The following is a 14372-nucleotide window of genomic DNA, read 5'->3' on the forward strand; positions in this document are numbered from 1 at the left end:
TGTTTTCTCAATAACTGTAGGGATGGTGACTCAACTGCTTCACTGGGAAGTCTGCTCCAAAGCTTCACAACTATTTCAGAGAAGAAATTTTTCCTAATACCCCAACTAAATCTCCCCTGATGCAACTCCAGGCCATTCCCTCTTGTGCTGTCAATTGTTTCTTGGGAGAAGAGACCAACCTCCACTTTGCTGCAACCTCCTTTGAGGTAATCATAGAGCACATTAAGATCTTCCCTAAGCCCCTTTTTCTCTAGGCTAAATAACCCCAGTTCTATCAGCCACTCCACATAGACTTGGTCTCCACACCCTTCACCCTTCAGTGTATGTGTTAAAAAGATTAATTCAAATTGAGAAAAACTGTAGTATATCTCTTACTTTCATATTAAAGAATCAAAGAAGGGTTGGTGTTGGATGGACCTTTGAAGGTCATCTGGTCTATCTTCCTGCTCAAGCAGGGGCACCCAGCTTGAAGATAGCCAAGGTTAATGTACAAACAATTTCTGCAAGTTTCAAGCACTGTGGTAAAAATGGGAAGTACTTCACAAACTGCATGAATTAATCTACTTATATAGGAACTCAAGCTGTAAATCGGTCATCTGCTTACCTTCAGCAGTCAAATCCTGCAGAGTTCAATAAACTAAGTTCCTATTTGAACTAATCAAAGTTATTGCTCATTTACTTGAGAGAAGAGATTGCATTCTCACATTGCATGTCCAGAACTTAACCATACACATAAAAAATAGTCCCATTAGCCTCCGGCTTGAGATAAAGGCTTTCTAAAGTGAAACCTGTGAACAAAGTTCAGATTTCTCCAGCTGAAGAAAAGAAATAGGATAGCAACATGCAAGACTAAATTAGGAAAAGGACATGGAAGAATAAAAATGGATAGGGATAAAAAGGAGGACCAATGTTTGTATTTTTCCCATAAATTAACAATGTCATTAAGTGGTTCTGAGGACAACAACAGAATGAAGAAAGAAAATTCAGAAATACTCTATGTAGTGAAGAGTAAAAAGTAAAAAAGATTAGTTGTTTGGGATAAAATAATAGCTTTGATCAAGTAAACTCAATGGGATTGGACATTTACACTGGAAATGTATTTTAAGACAAGAAGTTCTTCAAGGCATTGTCCTTGGACAGCAAGAATTTGGGTGATTTCATTTTGTCTACATGTATCTTTGCTCTCATGCTGGAGTTAAAAACTTGTTCGGTTTATCTTGAACTAGCATTTTAACTAACATTTAACAGTAACATGTTAAGTAACATTTTTGTTTGTACTATGGGACAGTTAGGTCTGGAAGAAATGAAAACAGCAGCGAGTGAGTGCTTTGGCAATTAACATTCACAACTTTGGCTCTTTCTCATTAGTTGTACTCAGAACAGCAGGAGCAGAGCACATGTCTGCAGTTGTGCAGCCATCAGTTGCATTGGCAGAAGGAAATCCTCAGTCTCTATTTTAAAGACTGAAGAATTAAATTTTATAGCTTCCTTCCAGGTCCTGAAATAACCTCCCAGAGTGGTAGCTGATCTAAATGCCTCATCTGGGCAGGTTTTGGCTAGTATGTTTTCTCTTCAACTGCAATGTACATTCTCTACATTGACTTATATTAACATAATGTTAACAAAATTCTCCTTCCTTTAGAAGCACACATCAGTCTCAGCAATCAAAACTGCTTAATGAATATGTTCATTGATCTTTTCTAAAGTTTAAAGATCAATGTAAATTGCTTTACAAAATCTCTTACCCACAAGAAGTTCCAGTTTCTCCCATAGTCCATGACTCCTAGTCCCTGTGTTTACTTCGCTAACAAAGGTGTTTCATTGATTGTGGTAGTATTGCCACAATTCTCAACAGACAGAAGACCTGGGTAGAGTTTCCTAAAGGCAGTATGCGTTTGCACTCCTCTTCCATTGCTCTCTGCATTTTCTTGTCCATCCTCCCTAAACAATAATATCCTACAGTCACAACTCTTGGATTCTCCTGGTTCAAACAAAACTAAATACTAAGAGCTGAAGTTCAATTAAGTGCCCATATGTGCAATAAAAATATATATTTTTTAACATTCTCATTTGTGATGCTGATAGAGCCTATTTCCTTAAACCAACTCAATATTCCACTGAAATCTGTAGAGCCTCTGAATGAATGCAGTAGATATTGAAGCAAGTTTTTGTCAAGAATGAAAGAGCAACATCTCTGGAAGAAGGAAGCCAAGTAGGAACCCACAAAGAAAAGATAGAGCAAAATGAAACACAAGCAGAAATTATAGAAAAAGAAACTATATTCAAAAAGTCTGGTTGCTTTTACATCTTAATGCATGCTGCCAAGTAACTGCTGGAGAAATTAAAAGGATGACAGAGTTGAAAGCATTGAATACCACTGTAAAAACAAAAAACAGTCCCTTAAAGCTCTTCTCTTCCTTACTGCAATAAATCGGATCTTTCCATTTCCACTCTCTGTTGTGAGCAACTGCCATAGCTAGAAGGCATGTGACTTTTTGAGGGTTCTTTATACTCTAAATTGGAAACTGCATGCTCTAACTTGGAAATGGCTCGGTAGGTTTTCATTTCTGTGCTGAAGTTAGACATATTAAAGACAAAAGAAGAGGCATGTGCAAATCTCTAGCCTCAGTCCTCATGAGCATATTTTAACAAAGCAAATAGATCATGTCATATGTTCATAAATGTTTAACAAGTTCTTAGAATAAATTGTATTTGTGTTTTAATGTATCTATGTAGTCACTGTGGCGACCAGATCTGGAAGGGTGTAGTCTTTAAGAAAAAGCAACATTTCAGGGGGTGTATTCCATCCAAGTTTAGCTTGGTGTGCTGGGCATTTCATGGAAGATAGCTTGAAACAAAACATAGAATAGCTGAAGTTGAACTAAACTGCAGAGTAATCTATGAGAGAATAACTAGAGCCAAACTTGATGGCTCGTTGTCACCAGATTTAGCATTAAGTGAAACTTTTTAAGTTATCTGATCAAACAGATATTGTACCTAGTCCTTGGTTAAATGATGTAAAACAACGTACTTGAGTAAATTCCATGAAGCAAGGGAGATTTTGGCCAATCGAGACCCAATGTCTGGGAAGTTATTTGAAATAAATAAAAGCTTCATTTTTCTAGGGAATGTGCTACATGCATCTTAAAATCACTGAATGTATATTTAAGTATTTTATCCTACACTACTCACATATAAAGGAATTTTCCTACTGATATGAAAGGGAATATCTTTAAGTCAGAAACAACTGACAATTTTATTAAATGTGGGAGCTATGAGTCTTTATGGTCAATCTCAAATAGTTCAAAGTTCCTTCACTTTAAAACATAGTAATAACATTTAAGTATTTCTATGGTTGGAGCTTCTTTGCTCTCTGCACTAAGACTTTTAAATTTTCACTTACAGTGATTTGACTTTACAATACTCCAAGCAGACCCTAAACTTGTATGGGTTCAAGAGGCTTCATGAAATATTGCTGGGTAAAAAGAAAGGAAGGAAGGAAGGAAGGAAGGAAGGAAGGAAGGAAGGAAGGAAGGAAGGAAGGAAGGAAGGAAGGAAGGAAGGAAGGAAGGAAGGAAGGAAGGAAGGAAGGAAGGAAGGAAAGAGAAGGAAGGAAAGAGAAGGAAGGAAAGAGAAGGAAGGAAAGAGAAGGAAGGAAAGAGAAGGAAGGAAGGAAGGAAGGAAGGAAGGAAGGAAGGAAGGAAGGAAGGAAGGAAGGAAGGAAGGAAAGAGAAGGAAGGAAAGAGAAGGAAGGAAAGAGAAGGAAGGAAAGAGAAGGAAGGAAGGAAGGAAGGAAGGAAGGAAGGAAGGAAGGAAGGAAGGAAGGAAGGAAGGAAGGAAGGAAGGAAGGAAGGAAAGAGAAGGAAGGAAAGAGAAGGAAGGAAAGAGAAGGAAGGAAAGAGAAGGAAGGAAAGAGAAGGAAGGAAGGAAGGAAGGAAGGAAGGAAGGAAGGAAGGAAGGAAGGAAGGAAGGAAGGAAGGAAGGAAGGAAGGAAGGAAGGAAGAAAACATAGAACAAAAGAGCATTTACTGTGGAATCGTAGTGGTCCGTCTAGACAGTTTAGTCAGTGTGCAGCACTGATGACTGGCAAACTTATTCTTGGAAGTGAGATTTTTCAGCTGTGTAAGTGAAAAAATGGTTGTGATGTTGCTCCCTCTCCCAGAGTTGACAAATAAATTCAAACCACAATGTTTTAAAAGGTTTAAAGATTCTTCCATGGCCTTAACATGTTCCTAAACCAAGCAGAAAGATTTACCTTATATTTTATCTTATATGTTTGAGAGACAAGTGAGCAAGAGATGTATAGGTCAGCATACAGAGCAGCAAGGAGATAACTTACCTGTTTTTGATGGCTGGTCTGGATTTAAAGAACAAATTGATTTTGTCAGTGTAGCAAAGTAAAATCTGAATAACTTAGGTGCATATGATTTCTTAAGATTCTAAATATTGCCTGAAAATAACACAGATTATAAAGCTGATTTATACAATAATCCCAGACCACCTTATCAAAATTAGTCTTCATGTTATCTTGTCCTAATAATATGGAACACGTACTGTGTGTGGCTAGAGAAGTCCAATTGAAGACTGCTGGAATCTCAGGAAAGTTGCAAACGTCACAGAGAGAAGCAGATTTATAGTCAATTAAAAACCGTTCAAGAAAAGTGGGGGGGGGGGGAAGTGAGATCGTTGTAATATGGGACTTAATACAGCTAAACAGACATTCAGTTGTCAGCAAAGGTGGAGTAGAATCTTGATGTTTAGGGAACACGTATTTCTTCAAAATGCAGCACTGGAAAGTCATTGCAGAACTCAGTTCTGATCACATTTTTAATACCAGGAATGTATTTCGAGCTGCTGATATGAATGCATTTGCTCTGCCTCTTCACTGATTGACTGAACTTCTTATTCTATGTGTCTGCTTCAGAAATTTTCCTTGAAGTAAATGTTTCATGGATACGTTTCATACCTAACTAGCAGACTCTGGAGCTATTTTGAAGATTAACCCAGCTATTAAAATCCAGTTTGCAAGCAGATAGCAGAGTTGCCAGGTCTAAGGTGGCTGGTATAGCTGCTGTTCAACTATCAGTGAGATAATTAGTGACAGGGAAGTTCATGTTGAGGTTTCTGAGTTAATGGGCTGTTTTTAGATGTCCCAAAAGAAGAAGGGGTATGAATATCATAGAATAGAAGTAACCTAGATGAGAATGAGCCATACTTAAAATAGGAGCGTTTGCATTCTACCTTGAGATATGACAACTGACCCAAAGGTGCTTGCCTCACTCCATCAGCTGAGTTAGTGACTTATTGCTTCTTTGCAAAGCAAGGAGATAGGTGACAAATGGGTTCCAGAAGCTTCAAAGAAAGAATCCTACAGTGGACTGGACAGTTGCTGAGTTCAGACCTGCAATCTCTGGAGCCTTGGTGAAGGCTCTAATTGACCACCTTTTTGTGACCTCACACGGAAGTACAGTTATTGGAACAAACCCAGTATTCTATCACGGAGTGAAATTTGTGACAATGGCACTGACATCATTGTGGTGCACAGACATACTTTGAACACGACTTACCAGATGTTACTCCAGACTTCTAAAAATAGAAGGTCACATGCAAAACAGAAGAGTCTGAGATCATTACAGCCCATCTATACATTCCTTGAAAAAAAGTGAAACTGAAAGAAGAGAATAAATGTAAAGAAAATGAAGTAGTTTTAGGAACAAATAGACTGAGAAAGTAATTATTTCTTATTAATAATGCTTCATCACTGGATTTCAGTGCCTAATAACGTGAAAACACCTCCTACAGCTTTCTCTGTAAGTTGAAAATCTCAAAATACATTCATATTATTTGGATTTTCTAGTGCCTAGTAATCCTCAACTTCATCCATGCTGCACTGGTGGCCTTCCATGATGGAGAGATAGCATCGGTGGACAAGGGAAGGGCAATGGATGTCATCTATTTGGACTTCTGCAGAGCCTTTGACATGGTCCCTCACCACATCCTTCTCTCTAAATTGGGGAGCTGTGGATTTGAAGGATTTGCAGCCCTGTAGCCATATTCCCTGAGTGAGACTGTGGCAAAGCAATACAAATAGTGAAGAGTATGGTCTGGATCAGTGGCTCCAAATCTTTTCTGCTCACCTCAGTTTTCCTGCCTTCTGTGTCTTGTGCTGGACCGCTGTGGCTACTCCATCACGCATACTAAACACTTATCCTTTTAACCCCCATTTGACCTGACAGTCTCTTTTACATCTCATCCTTCCATACTTGACTCCAGCACTTCTTACCACAGACTCTGTCCTGTTACTTACTAAAGGTGCTGGCCTATCTGTATCGTGTAACAGGTCCAGAGGGCCAGGGCTAAACAAGTTAATTAGGAGAGAGACATACTTTATATGAGTAGTTATTAGAAATACTCAGTTTTATCATAGAATCATAAAATCTTTTGAGCTGGAAGAGACGCTTGAAGGTCACCTAGTCCGACTCTCCTGCAATGAACAGGGACATGCACAGCTAGATCAGGTTGCTCAGAGTCCCATCCAGCCTGACCTTGAATGTCTCCAGGGACAAGGCATCCACCACCTCTCTAGGCAACCCATTCCAATACTTTTCTACCCTTATTACAAAGAATTTTTTTTCTTATGTGCATTCTAAATCTCTTCTCTTTAGTTTGAAACCATTTCCCATTGTCTTATCACACAAAAGACCCTGGTAAAAATTCTGTCTCTTTACTTCTTATAGCCCCCCCCTTTGGATACTGAAAGGCTGCTATCAAGTCTCCACAAACCTTTCTCTTCTCCAGGCTGAACAGCCCCAGCTCTCTCAGCCTGTCCTCATAAGGTGTTCTGTCCCTTGGATAATTTTTGTGCCCCTCCTCTGGATATGCTCTATCAGGTCCATATCTCCTGTACTTACATCTGGATGCAGTACTCCAGGTGAGGTCTTGCCAAGATGTCACCTACAGAGTAGAGTAGCAGGATCACTTCCCTCAGTCTCCTGACCATGCTTCTTTTGATGCAGCCCAGAATACGGTTGGCTCTGTGGGCTGCAAGGTCACTTTGCTGGCTCATGTCCAGCTTACTATCCACCAGTGATCTTTTCGTCAGGGCTGAGCTCAATCCTTTTGTCCTCCAACTTTTATCGATAGTGAGGATTTCCGTGGCTCAGGTTGCAAAACCTTGCATTTGGATTTGCTGAATCTCATGAGGTCCTGGGTCTGCTGCTTAAATCTGTTTAGGTCTCTCTGGAGGGCATCCAGTCCCTCAGGCATGTCAACCATACCACACAGCTTGGTGTCATACAGAAACTTGCTGAGGGTGTACTTGATCCCACTGTCAGTGTCACTGATGAAGATGTTAAAGAGCACTGGTTCCAGTACTGACCCCAAGAGATACCACTTGACACTGATCTCCATTTGGACATTGAGCCATTGGCCACCATATCCATATCTTTCCAATTAGGAGAGAAGGATGTTATGGGGGACCACATCAAAGACCTTACTGAAGTCCAGATGGATAACAACTTCCCTTGTCCACTGACACAGTTACACTGTCATAAAAAGTGATGAGGTTGGTCAGGCAGGACCAGTCCTTGGTGAAGCCATGCTAGTTATCCCATATCACCTCCCTATCTTCCATGTGGCCTAGCATTGCTTCTAGGAAGATCTGCTCCACCATCTTCCCTGGCACAGAGGTGAGGCTAACCAGTCAGTAGTTCCCTGGATCATCCTTTCTATCCTTCTTAAAAATGGGTGCTATGTTGCCTTTTCACCTGTCACCAGAGCCTGCACCTGACTGCCGTGACTTTTCAAATATCATTGAGATCACTGAGAGTGGTTTGGTGACTATTTTTATCAGGGCACTGGGATTCATCTTATCAAGACCATAGACTTACGGGCATTCAGGTTCCTCAGGCGGTCATGAACCTATTCTTCGCTTACAACATGAGGGCATTGTTTCCCCAGTTCTCATCTTCCAAACCATCTGCTTGAGATCTGGGTGCAGAGCAGTTGCTAGTGAAGATGGAGGCGAAAAAGTTGTTGAATACCTCAGCCTACTCCTTGTCCATTGTTACTAGCCTGCCTTTGTTGTTCAGAAGTGGGGATACAACATCCTGGGCTTTCCTTTTCTGGTTTATGTACCTGTAGAAGCCTTTCTTGTTCTTCTTTGCACCTCTTGCAAACTCCAGTTCCAGTTGAGCCTTCCCAACCCCATTCCTGCACAGCGTAACAGCATCCCTCTAGTCTTCACAGGGTAACTGTCTCTGCTTCCATTGCCTACACATTGTCTTCTTGCTCTCCAGTTTGAGACCAGTAGGTCCCAGTTCAGCCATGCGGGTCTCTTGTCTTCCTTTCCTGCCTTCCAATACCTATGGATGGAGGGATCTTGTGCCCTAAGGAAAGCTTCCTTAAAGAGAATGGTGGTGAATGGAGTTAAATCCAGCTGGCAATTGGTCATGAGTGGTACTCCCAGTACTGGGGCCTGTCCTGCTTGATGTTTTTACTGATCACCTGAATGAGGGGATTGAGTGCATCCTCAGCAAGTTTGCAGATGACACCAAGCTGGGAGGAAGTGCTGACTGCCTGAGTGTAGGAAGGCCCTACGGAGGGATCTGGATAGACTGGATCACTGGGCTGAGACCACTGGGAGGAAGTTCAACAAGACCAATTGCTGGGTCCTGCACTTTGGCCACAACAACCCCAGGCAACTCTACAGGCTTGGGGCGGAGTGGCTGGAAGACTGTGTAGAGGAAGTGGACCCGGGGGTATTGGTCAACACTATGCTGAATATGAGCCAGCGTGCCCAGCTGGCCAAGAGGGCCAATGGCATCCTGCCTTGTATCAAAAATAGTGTTGCCAGCAGGATCAGGAAAGTGATTGTAACTCTGTACTCAGCTCTGGTGAGGCCACACCTTGAGTACTGCGTTCAGTTTTGGGCTTCTTGCTGCAAGAAAGACATTGAGGCATCGGAGCGTGTTCAGAAAAGGGCAACAAAGCTGGTGAGGAATCTGGTGCACAGCCCTTATGAGGAGCAGCTAAGGGAACTGGGATTGTTTAGTCTGGAGAACAGGAGGCTCAGAGGAGACCTTATCGATCTCAAAAACTACCTGAAGGGAGGTTAATGGCAAGGTGGGGTTCAGCCTCTTTTCCCATGTAACTAGAGATAGGAATAGAGGCGATAACCTCAAATTGCACCAGAGGAGATTCAGGTTGGACAATAGGAAAATCTACTACTCTGAAAGAGTGGTCAGGCAGGGGCCACCCAGGTTGTTGGTGGAGTCACCACGCCTGGAGGTGTTCAAGGAAAATACAGGTGTTGTAGTGAGGAACATGATTTACTGGGAAATACTGGTGGTTCATGGATGGTTGGACTGGATGATTTTGGAGGTCTTTTAACCATGGTGATTCTATGATTCTATGATTCTATGATTCTATTCTACGATTCTATTATGATCTTCCAGCTCTGCTCTGCTCCCTTGTCCTCGAGGACAGATTCCCAGGGGATTTTGTTGACTAACTCTCTAAAGAGCTGGAAGTTGGCTTCATTGAAATTTAACATTCTGATTTTGTCTGTCCAGTATCCCTCAAGAGTGTGAACTCCACCACTGCATGGTCACTACAGCCCAGGCAGCCTCCAATCCACATGTAATCAATCAGTTCACAAGTGCTGGTGAGCAACAGCTCCAGCATTGCATCCCCCCAGGGGGCTGTGTTTTACCTGGCTCAGGAACTTATGTTTGATACATTCCAGGCATCTCCTGGGTTGCCTACAGCTTACCATGCTACTTTTCCAGCAGATGTCAGGGTGGTTGATGTTCCCCAGCAGCACGAGAACCTGCGAACATGACTACTCCTGTAGCTAGAGTAGGTCAGCCATAAGGCTTTCTTTGTTGTCTTGGTCTCTAACCCTCACCAATAGGCTTTTGATTTGCTCATGGCCATTCTTCAGGGACAGCTCTTCATACTGTATTCTCTCCCTGCTATAGAGGGCAACACCTTCTCCCCTCCTTCCTCACCTGTCCCTTTTGAACAGTAGTGGGAATCATCCCACCAGGTTTCGGTGACAGCAGCTTGAAGATTATGCTCAGGAGAGGCCAAAGCATAGCTAGTGGAAGTAGGCAACAGATACAGCAGTTTATGTGACAATTTATGAGGAAGGTGGGGAATAGTGCTCAACTGTATTCAAAGCACTGTAACACAGTCTCAGATATAGTACTTACACATCACACTGCTGCTTCTCCAGCAAGTGTTCAAACATGTAACTGCCAGAGTGGAGACTGTAGGCAGAGCTGAAGAGTGGCAAGGCTCAGGCTGCAAGGAGTGACTAATGCTAGGAGAGGTGGCCCTCTGTCTTGCAGGCGGTATGCTATCATGAAGCAGCTGTGCTGCTAAATGGAGGAGTCATGGGAGAAAGCAAGCAAGTTCTCCAGCACCAGAGAAGATGAAAGGAAAAGAGAATTTTCTCTGAGACATACTAGCTTCAATAGCCTTAGACCCTAGCTGCAGGGGTGAAAGAGGAAGAACCTGCTGTTAAGGCAAGTGTAGCCTCTGCAATAGAAGGATGGAAACTAGTGATCTCTGGCACCAAGAGGAAGGCTTCTGTGCAACCTAAGGGCTTACACTTACAAAATAGGTTCACTGCTCTCAAAGTTGAAGAGGAGTCACACGTGCCTACAAGGAATGGATCTGGTCCACCTAACTGTAAACCAGGCAAGACTACCTGGAAGAAATGGAAAATCAGCACAACAGGTGACTCCTTGCTGCAGCAGCCAGATGCCACCCATTTGTCAAACGTGAGCTATTGACTAGAGGTGTCTGCGATCTTCTGGGAACCCAGATCTGGGATAATGTGGCATGAGAGTCAAAGTTGGTCCAACACTCTGAGTAGTATCCTCTGCTGAGTGGAAATCGTGTTTGTAGAGGAAGAGAGACCTTTTCAGTATCAAAACTGAACAGTGCCAGAAGTGACTGCAGAGCACTGTGGGCAGTAGTCAAGGGCACTGAGGCCTGGGTACTGACCTCCAACCTGACAGTGAGAGGAAAGCTTGTGAGGAGAAGAGCAGTGGTAGCACAAGTCAATAACTGGTTGTACAACCGGTACCAGTGACACGGTTTGGGGTTCTGTGACACTGGGACCCTTCTTGCAGATCAGCAACTGGGAGAGAAAGAATCCACCTCAATAAACAGAGCAAAGACATTCTGAGCAACAGGATGGTTGAGCACATAAGGAAGGCTTTTAACTGGCAATGATAGAGGAGGAAGAAAGTAACTAGAAGACCTGTGAGGGTATGATAGACAGACTTGACAAGCAAAGGGGATGGAGTGATGTGACAGGGAAGGATAACATGATCAGCTAAAAAGGGCTGAAGTGTGATCATCCCCACTACTTGTATGTGAGCAAAGGAAGTGGCTATAAGGCATGGGATGGCTCCCATGGCTGGAGAGTTGCAATGAAGCAATGCAGGCTCTTTATGAAGGACAGGCTGGGAAGATAAGGAAGGGGAGTTGTCCTCCATGTAAGAGAACAACTGGAGTGCATGGAGCGACCTCTGCCTGGCAATGGATTAAAGGGAAGAGAAGGTTAGTTGATATTATGATGGATGTTAGCAACAAGCCATCTGACCAGAAAGAACAAGTAGATGAGGTCCTATGCAGACAAATAGGAGCAAGCTGACATTTGCAAGACTTGGACCTCATGGAAGACTTCAACTTCCCTGATACCTTTTGAAAGGATAACACAGCAGAACATCAGCAATAAGGAAGTTCATAGAGTGTATTCATGGTGACTTTCTCCTCCAGGTGACAGGGGAGCAAAAAATAAGAGGTGTTCTGCTGGAACAACTGTGTGCTGGTCTTGTTAAGAAAGTGAAGGTCAAGGGCAGCCTTGGCTGCACTGACCACTAAACGATGGAGTTCAGGAACCTGAGGGCAAGGAGGATGGTGAAAAGCAAGCTTACAGCTCTGGCATTCAGAAGAGCAGATTATGGCCTCAGCGAGGACCTGCTTGAAAGAGTTCCATAGGATTAGGTCCTGAACGGAAGCGGTGACCAAGAAAGGAGGTTAATTTTAAACAATTACCTCCTCCAAGCTTCAGAGAAGTTCATCCCAGTGAGCAGGAAGTCAGGCAAAAATGCTAGGAGGCCTGCATGGATGAACAAGGAGCTCCTGGCCAAACTCAAACACAAAAAGAAAGCATGTAGAAAGCAGAAGACAGGACAGGTAACGAGGGAGGAAGAAAAAAACCAGGTAGGATTGCATCTGGCCAGGGATGTCAAAGACATTAAGAAGGGTTTCCATAAGTACATCAGAGGTAGAAGAAAGACTAGGAAAAATGTGGGCCAGTTGCTCAATGAGACAGGGGACATGTTTACATAGGAAAGGAAAGTGTCATCTAAGGAGTTAACTGGAGTTTCCTGGTATCAGCTGACCTTTACAGAAAAGCAAGTTTTGAGGGACCTCTTGCTATTTGTAACAAAATCGCATTTTTGGACTAAGTATCAGAAGTTGCTCAAAATTAGGAATGCCAGACCCATGAACATTAAAGAAAAATATGTCCAGGTCACCTGTGCTTCTAATACAATCAGTTCAATATGTACAATATCATTATGGATCTAAAGGCATTCTTACATTCTTGTCTGGGTCATGATGCTAGCGGGCTGTATATGGCTATAAACTATGTCATTTTTTCATATCTGATTTTGTTAGCATGACCAGTTCAGACTTAATCTAGTGCAAACATGAACCTCATCAGACGTAAATTTGAATGTCCTAATCAGCTGACTAAGTTTTAGCTGGGACAGAGATGTTTTTCTTCATAATGTCTGGTATGATGCTATATTTTGGTTTTAGGAGAAAAACGTTCTTGATTACACACCAGTGTTTCTAGTTGTTGCAGAGAAGCACTGTGTAGAGCCAAGGGAGGGGCCTGGGAGGGACAAGGAGCTGGGAGAAAACAGAACCAGGACAGCTAACCCAAACTGGCCAAAGGGCTGTTTCATACCATACCAAATCATGTGAAAAAATGATAAAACTGAGGGGAATTGGACAGGGGACAGTGGAATCAAGTGCACCTTGAATGACATCAAGCTGAAAGGTGCAGTTGATACGACAGAAGAAAGGGATGCCATCCCAAGGGACCTGAACAAGCTTGAAGAGTGAGCCTATGTGAACTCCATGAGATTCAACATGTCTAAGTGCAAGGTTGGGGTTGCACTTGGGTCGAGGCAATCCCAGATACATGTATAGAGTGGGAGAACTTCAGAGCATCCTTGCAGGCTGTCCTGGTGGATGAAAAACATGAGCCAGCAGTGTGCATCTGCAGCCCAGAAGGCCAATTGTATCCTGGGATGCATCAAAAGAGGGGTGGGCAGCAGGGTGATGGAGGTGACTGTCCCATGTGAGGTCCCACATGGAATACTGCATCCAGGTCTGGGGTCCTCAGCTCAAGAAAGATGCGAGCTGTTCAAACAGGTCCAGAGAAGACCAGGAAAATGATCAGAGGGCTGGAGCACCTCTCCTACGAAGTCAGGATGAGGAAGCAGGGATGCTTAGCCTGGAGAAGAGAAAGCTCTGGGGAGACCTCATTGCAACCTTCCAGTGCTTGAAGGCTGCCCAGAGAGGTTGTGGGTGCCCCTGGAGATGTTCAAAGCCAGGTTGGATGGAGCCCTGGGCAGCCCAATCTTATGCGTGGCAACTACCCATGGCAGGGTTTTTAGAACTAGATGATATTCAATGTCCCTTTCAATTCAAGCTATTCTGTAATTCTACGATGAGTCTATGATTCTATGACTCTATTCTATGGTTCATTACCTTCGTTTTTTGACCTTACTAGGGAATTTTCAAATAGGTTTCCAGTGAAATGAGATAAACAGAAACAAAATAGAACAGGCCTATAAAATAGCACCGCCTTGTGCTGTTGTGTTCCTTCCTGATCTCCAGATTTGAGCATTTCTGATGTCTCCGTGCCATCTCTTGTGTTACTATTAGCTGTAACAGGGTGTTGTTTGATAGTGCCTAAATAACATTTTCTTCCCTTTCCTTCCCCTCCCTCAAACCATTGCTTTCACTTACCTGTCGTGTGCTGTTAGAAAAACTGAAAAGTTCTCCCAGTAACTGCTGCTGCAGGAAATGGTGAGAGATGTTCTCTAGATGAATGAAGCATTGTGGGATACTTGACTTAGCTCTGCCTTCTTTGCAGACTAGGCTTAGATACAGCAAATGTACTGTGAAATTTTATGAGTATACAGTTCTGAAAACAAGTGGAAGGACTGAGGAAAGAGTGCAAAAGGAGCTGCCACTTCTTCATTAGATCAATGCTTCATTTTTGTGGAGGCACATCTGTCAAGTAACACATTAAATCAAGCTGCCAGAATTTTCTG

The sequence above is a fragment of the Phasianus colchicus genome, chromosome 3 (assembly GCF_987193195.1).
Source record: "Phasianus colchicus chromosome 3, bPhaCol1.hap1.1, whole genome shotgun sequence".
NCBI lineage: Eukaryota > Metazoa > Chordata > Aves > Galliformes > Phasianidae > Phasianus > Phasianus colchicus.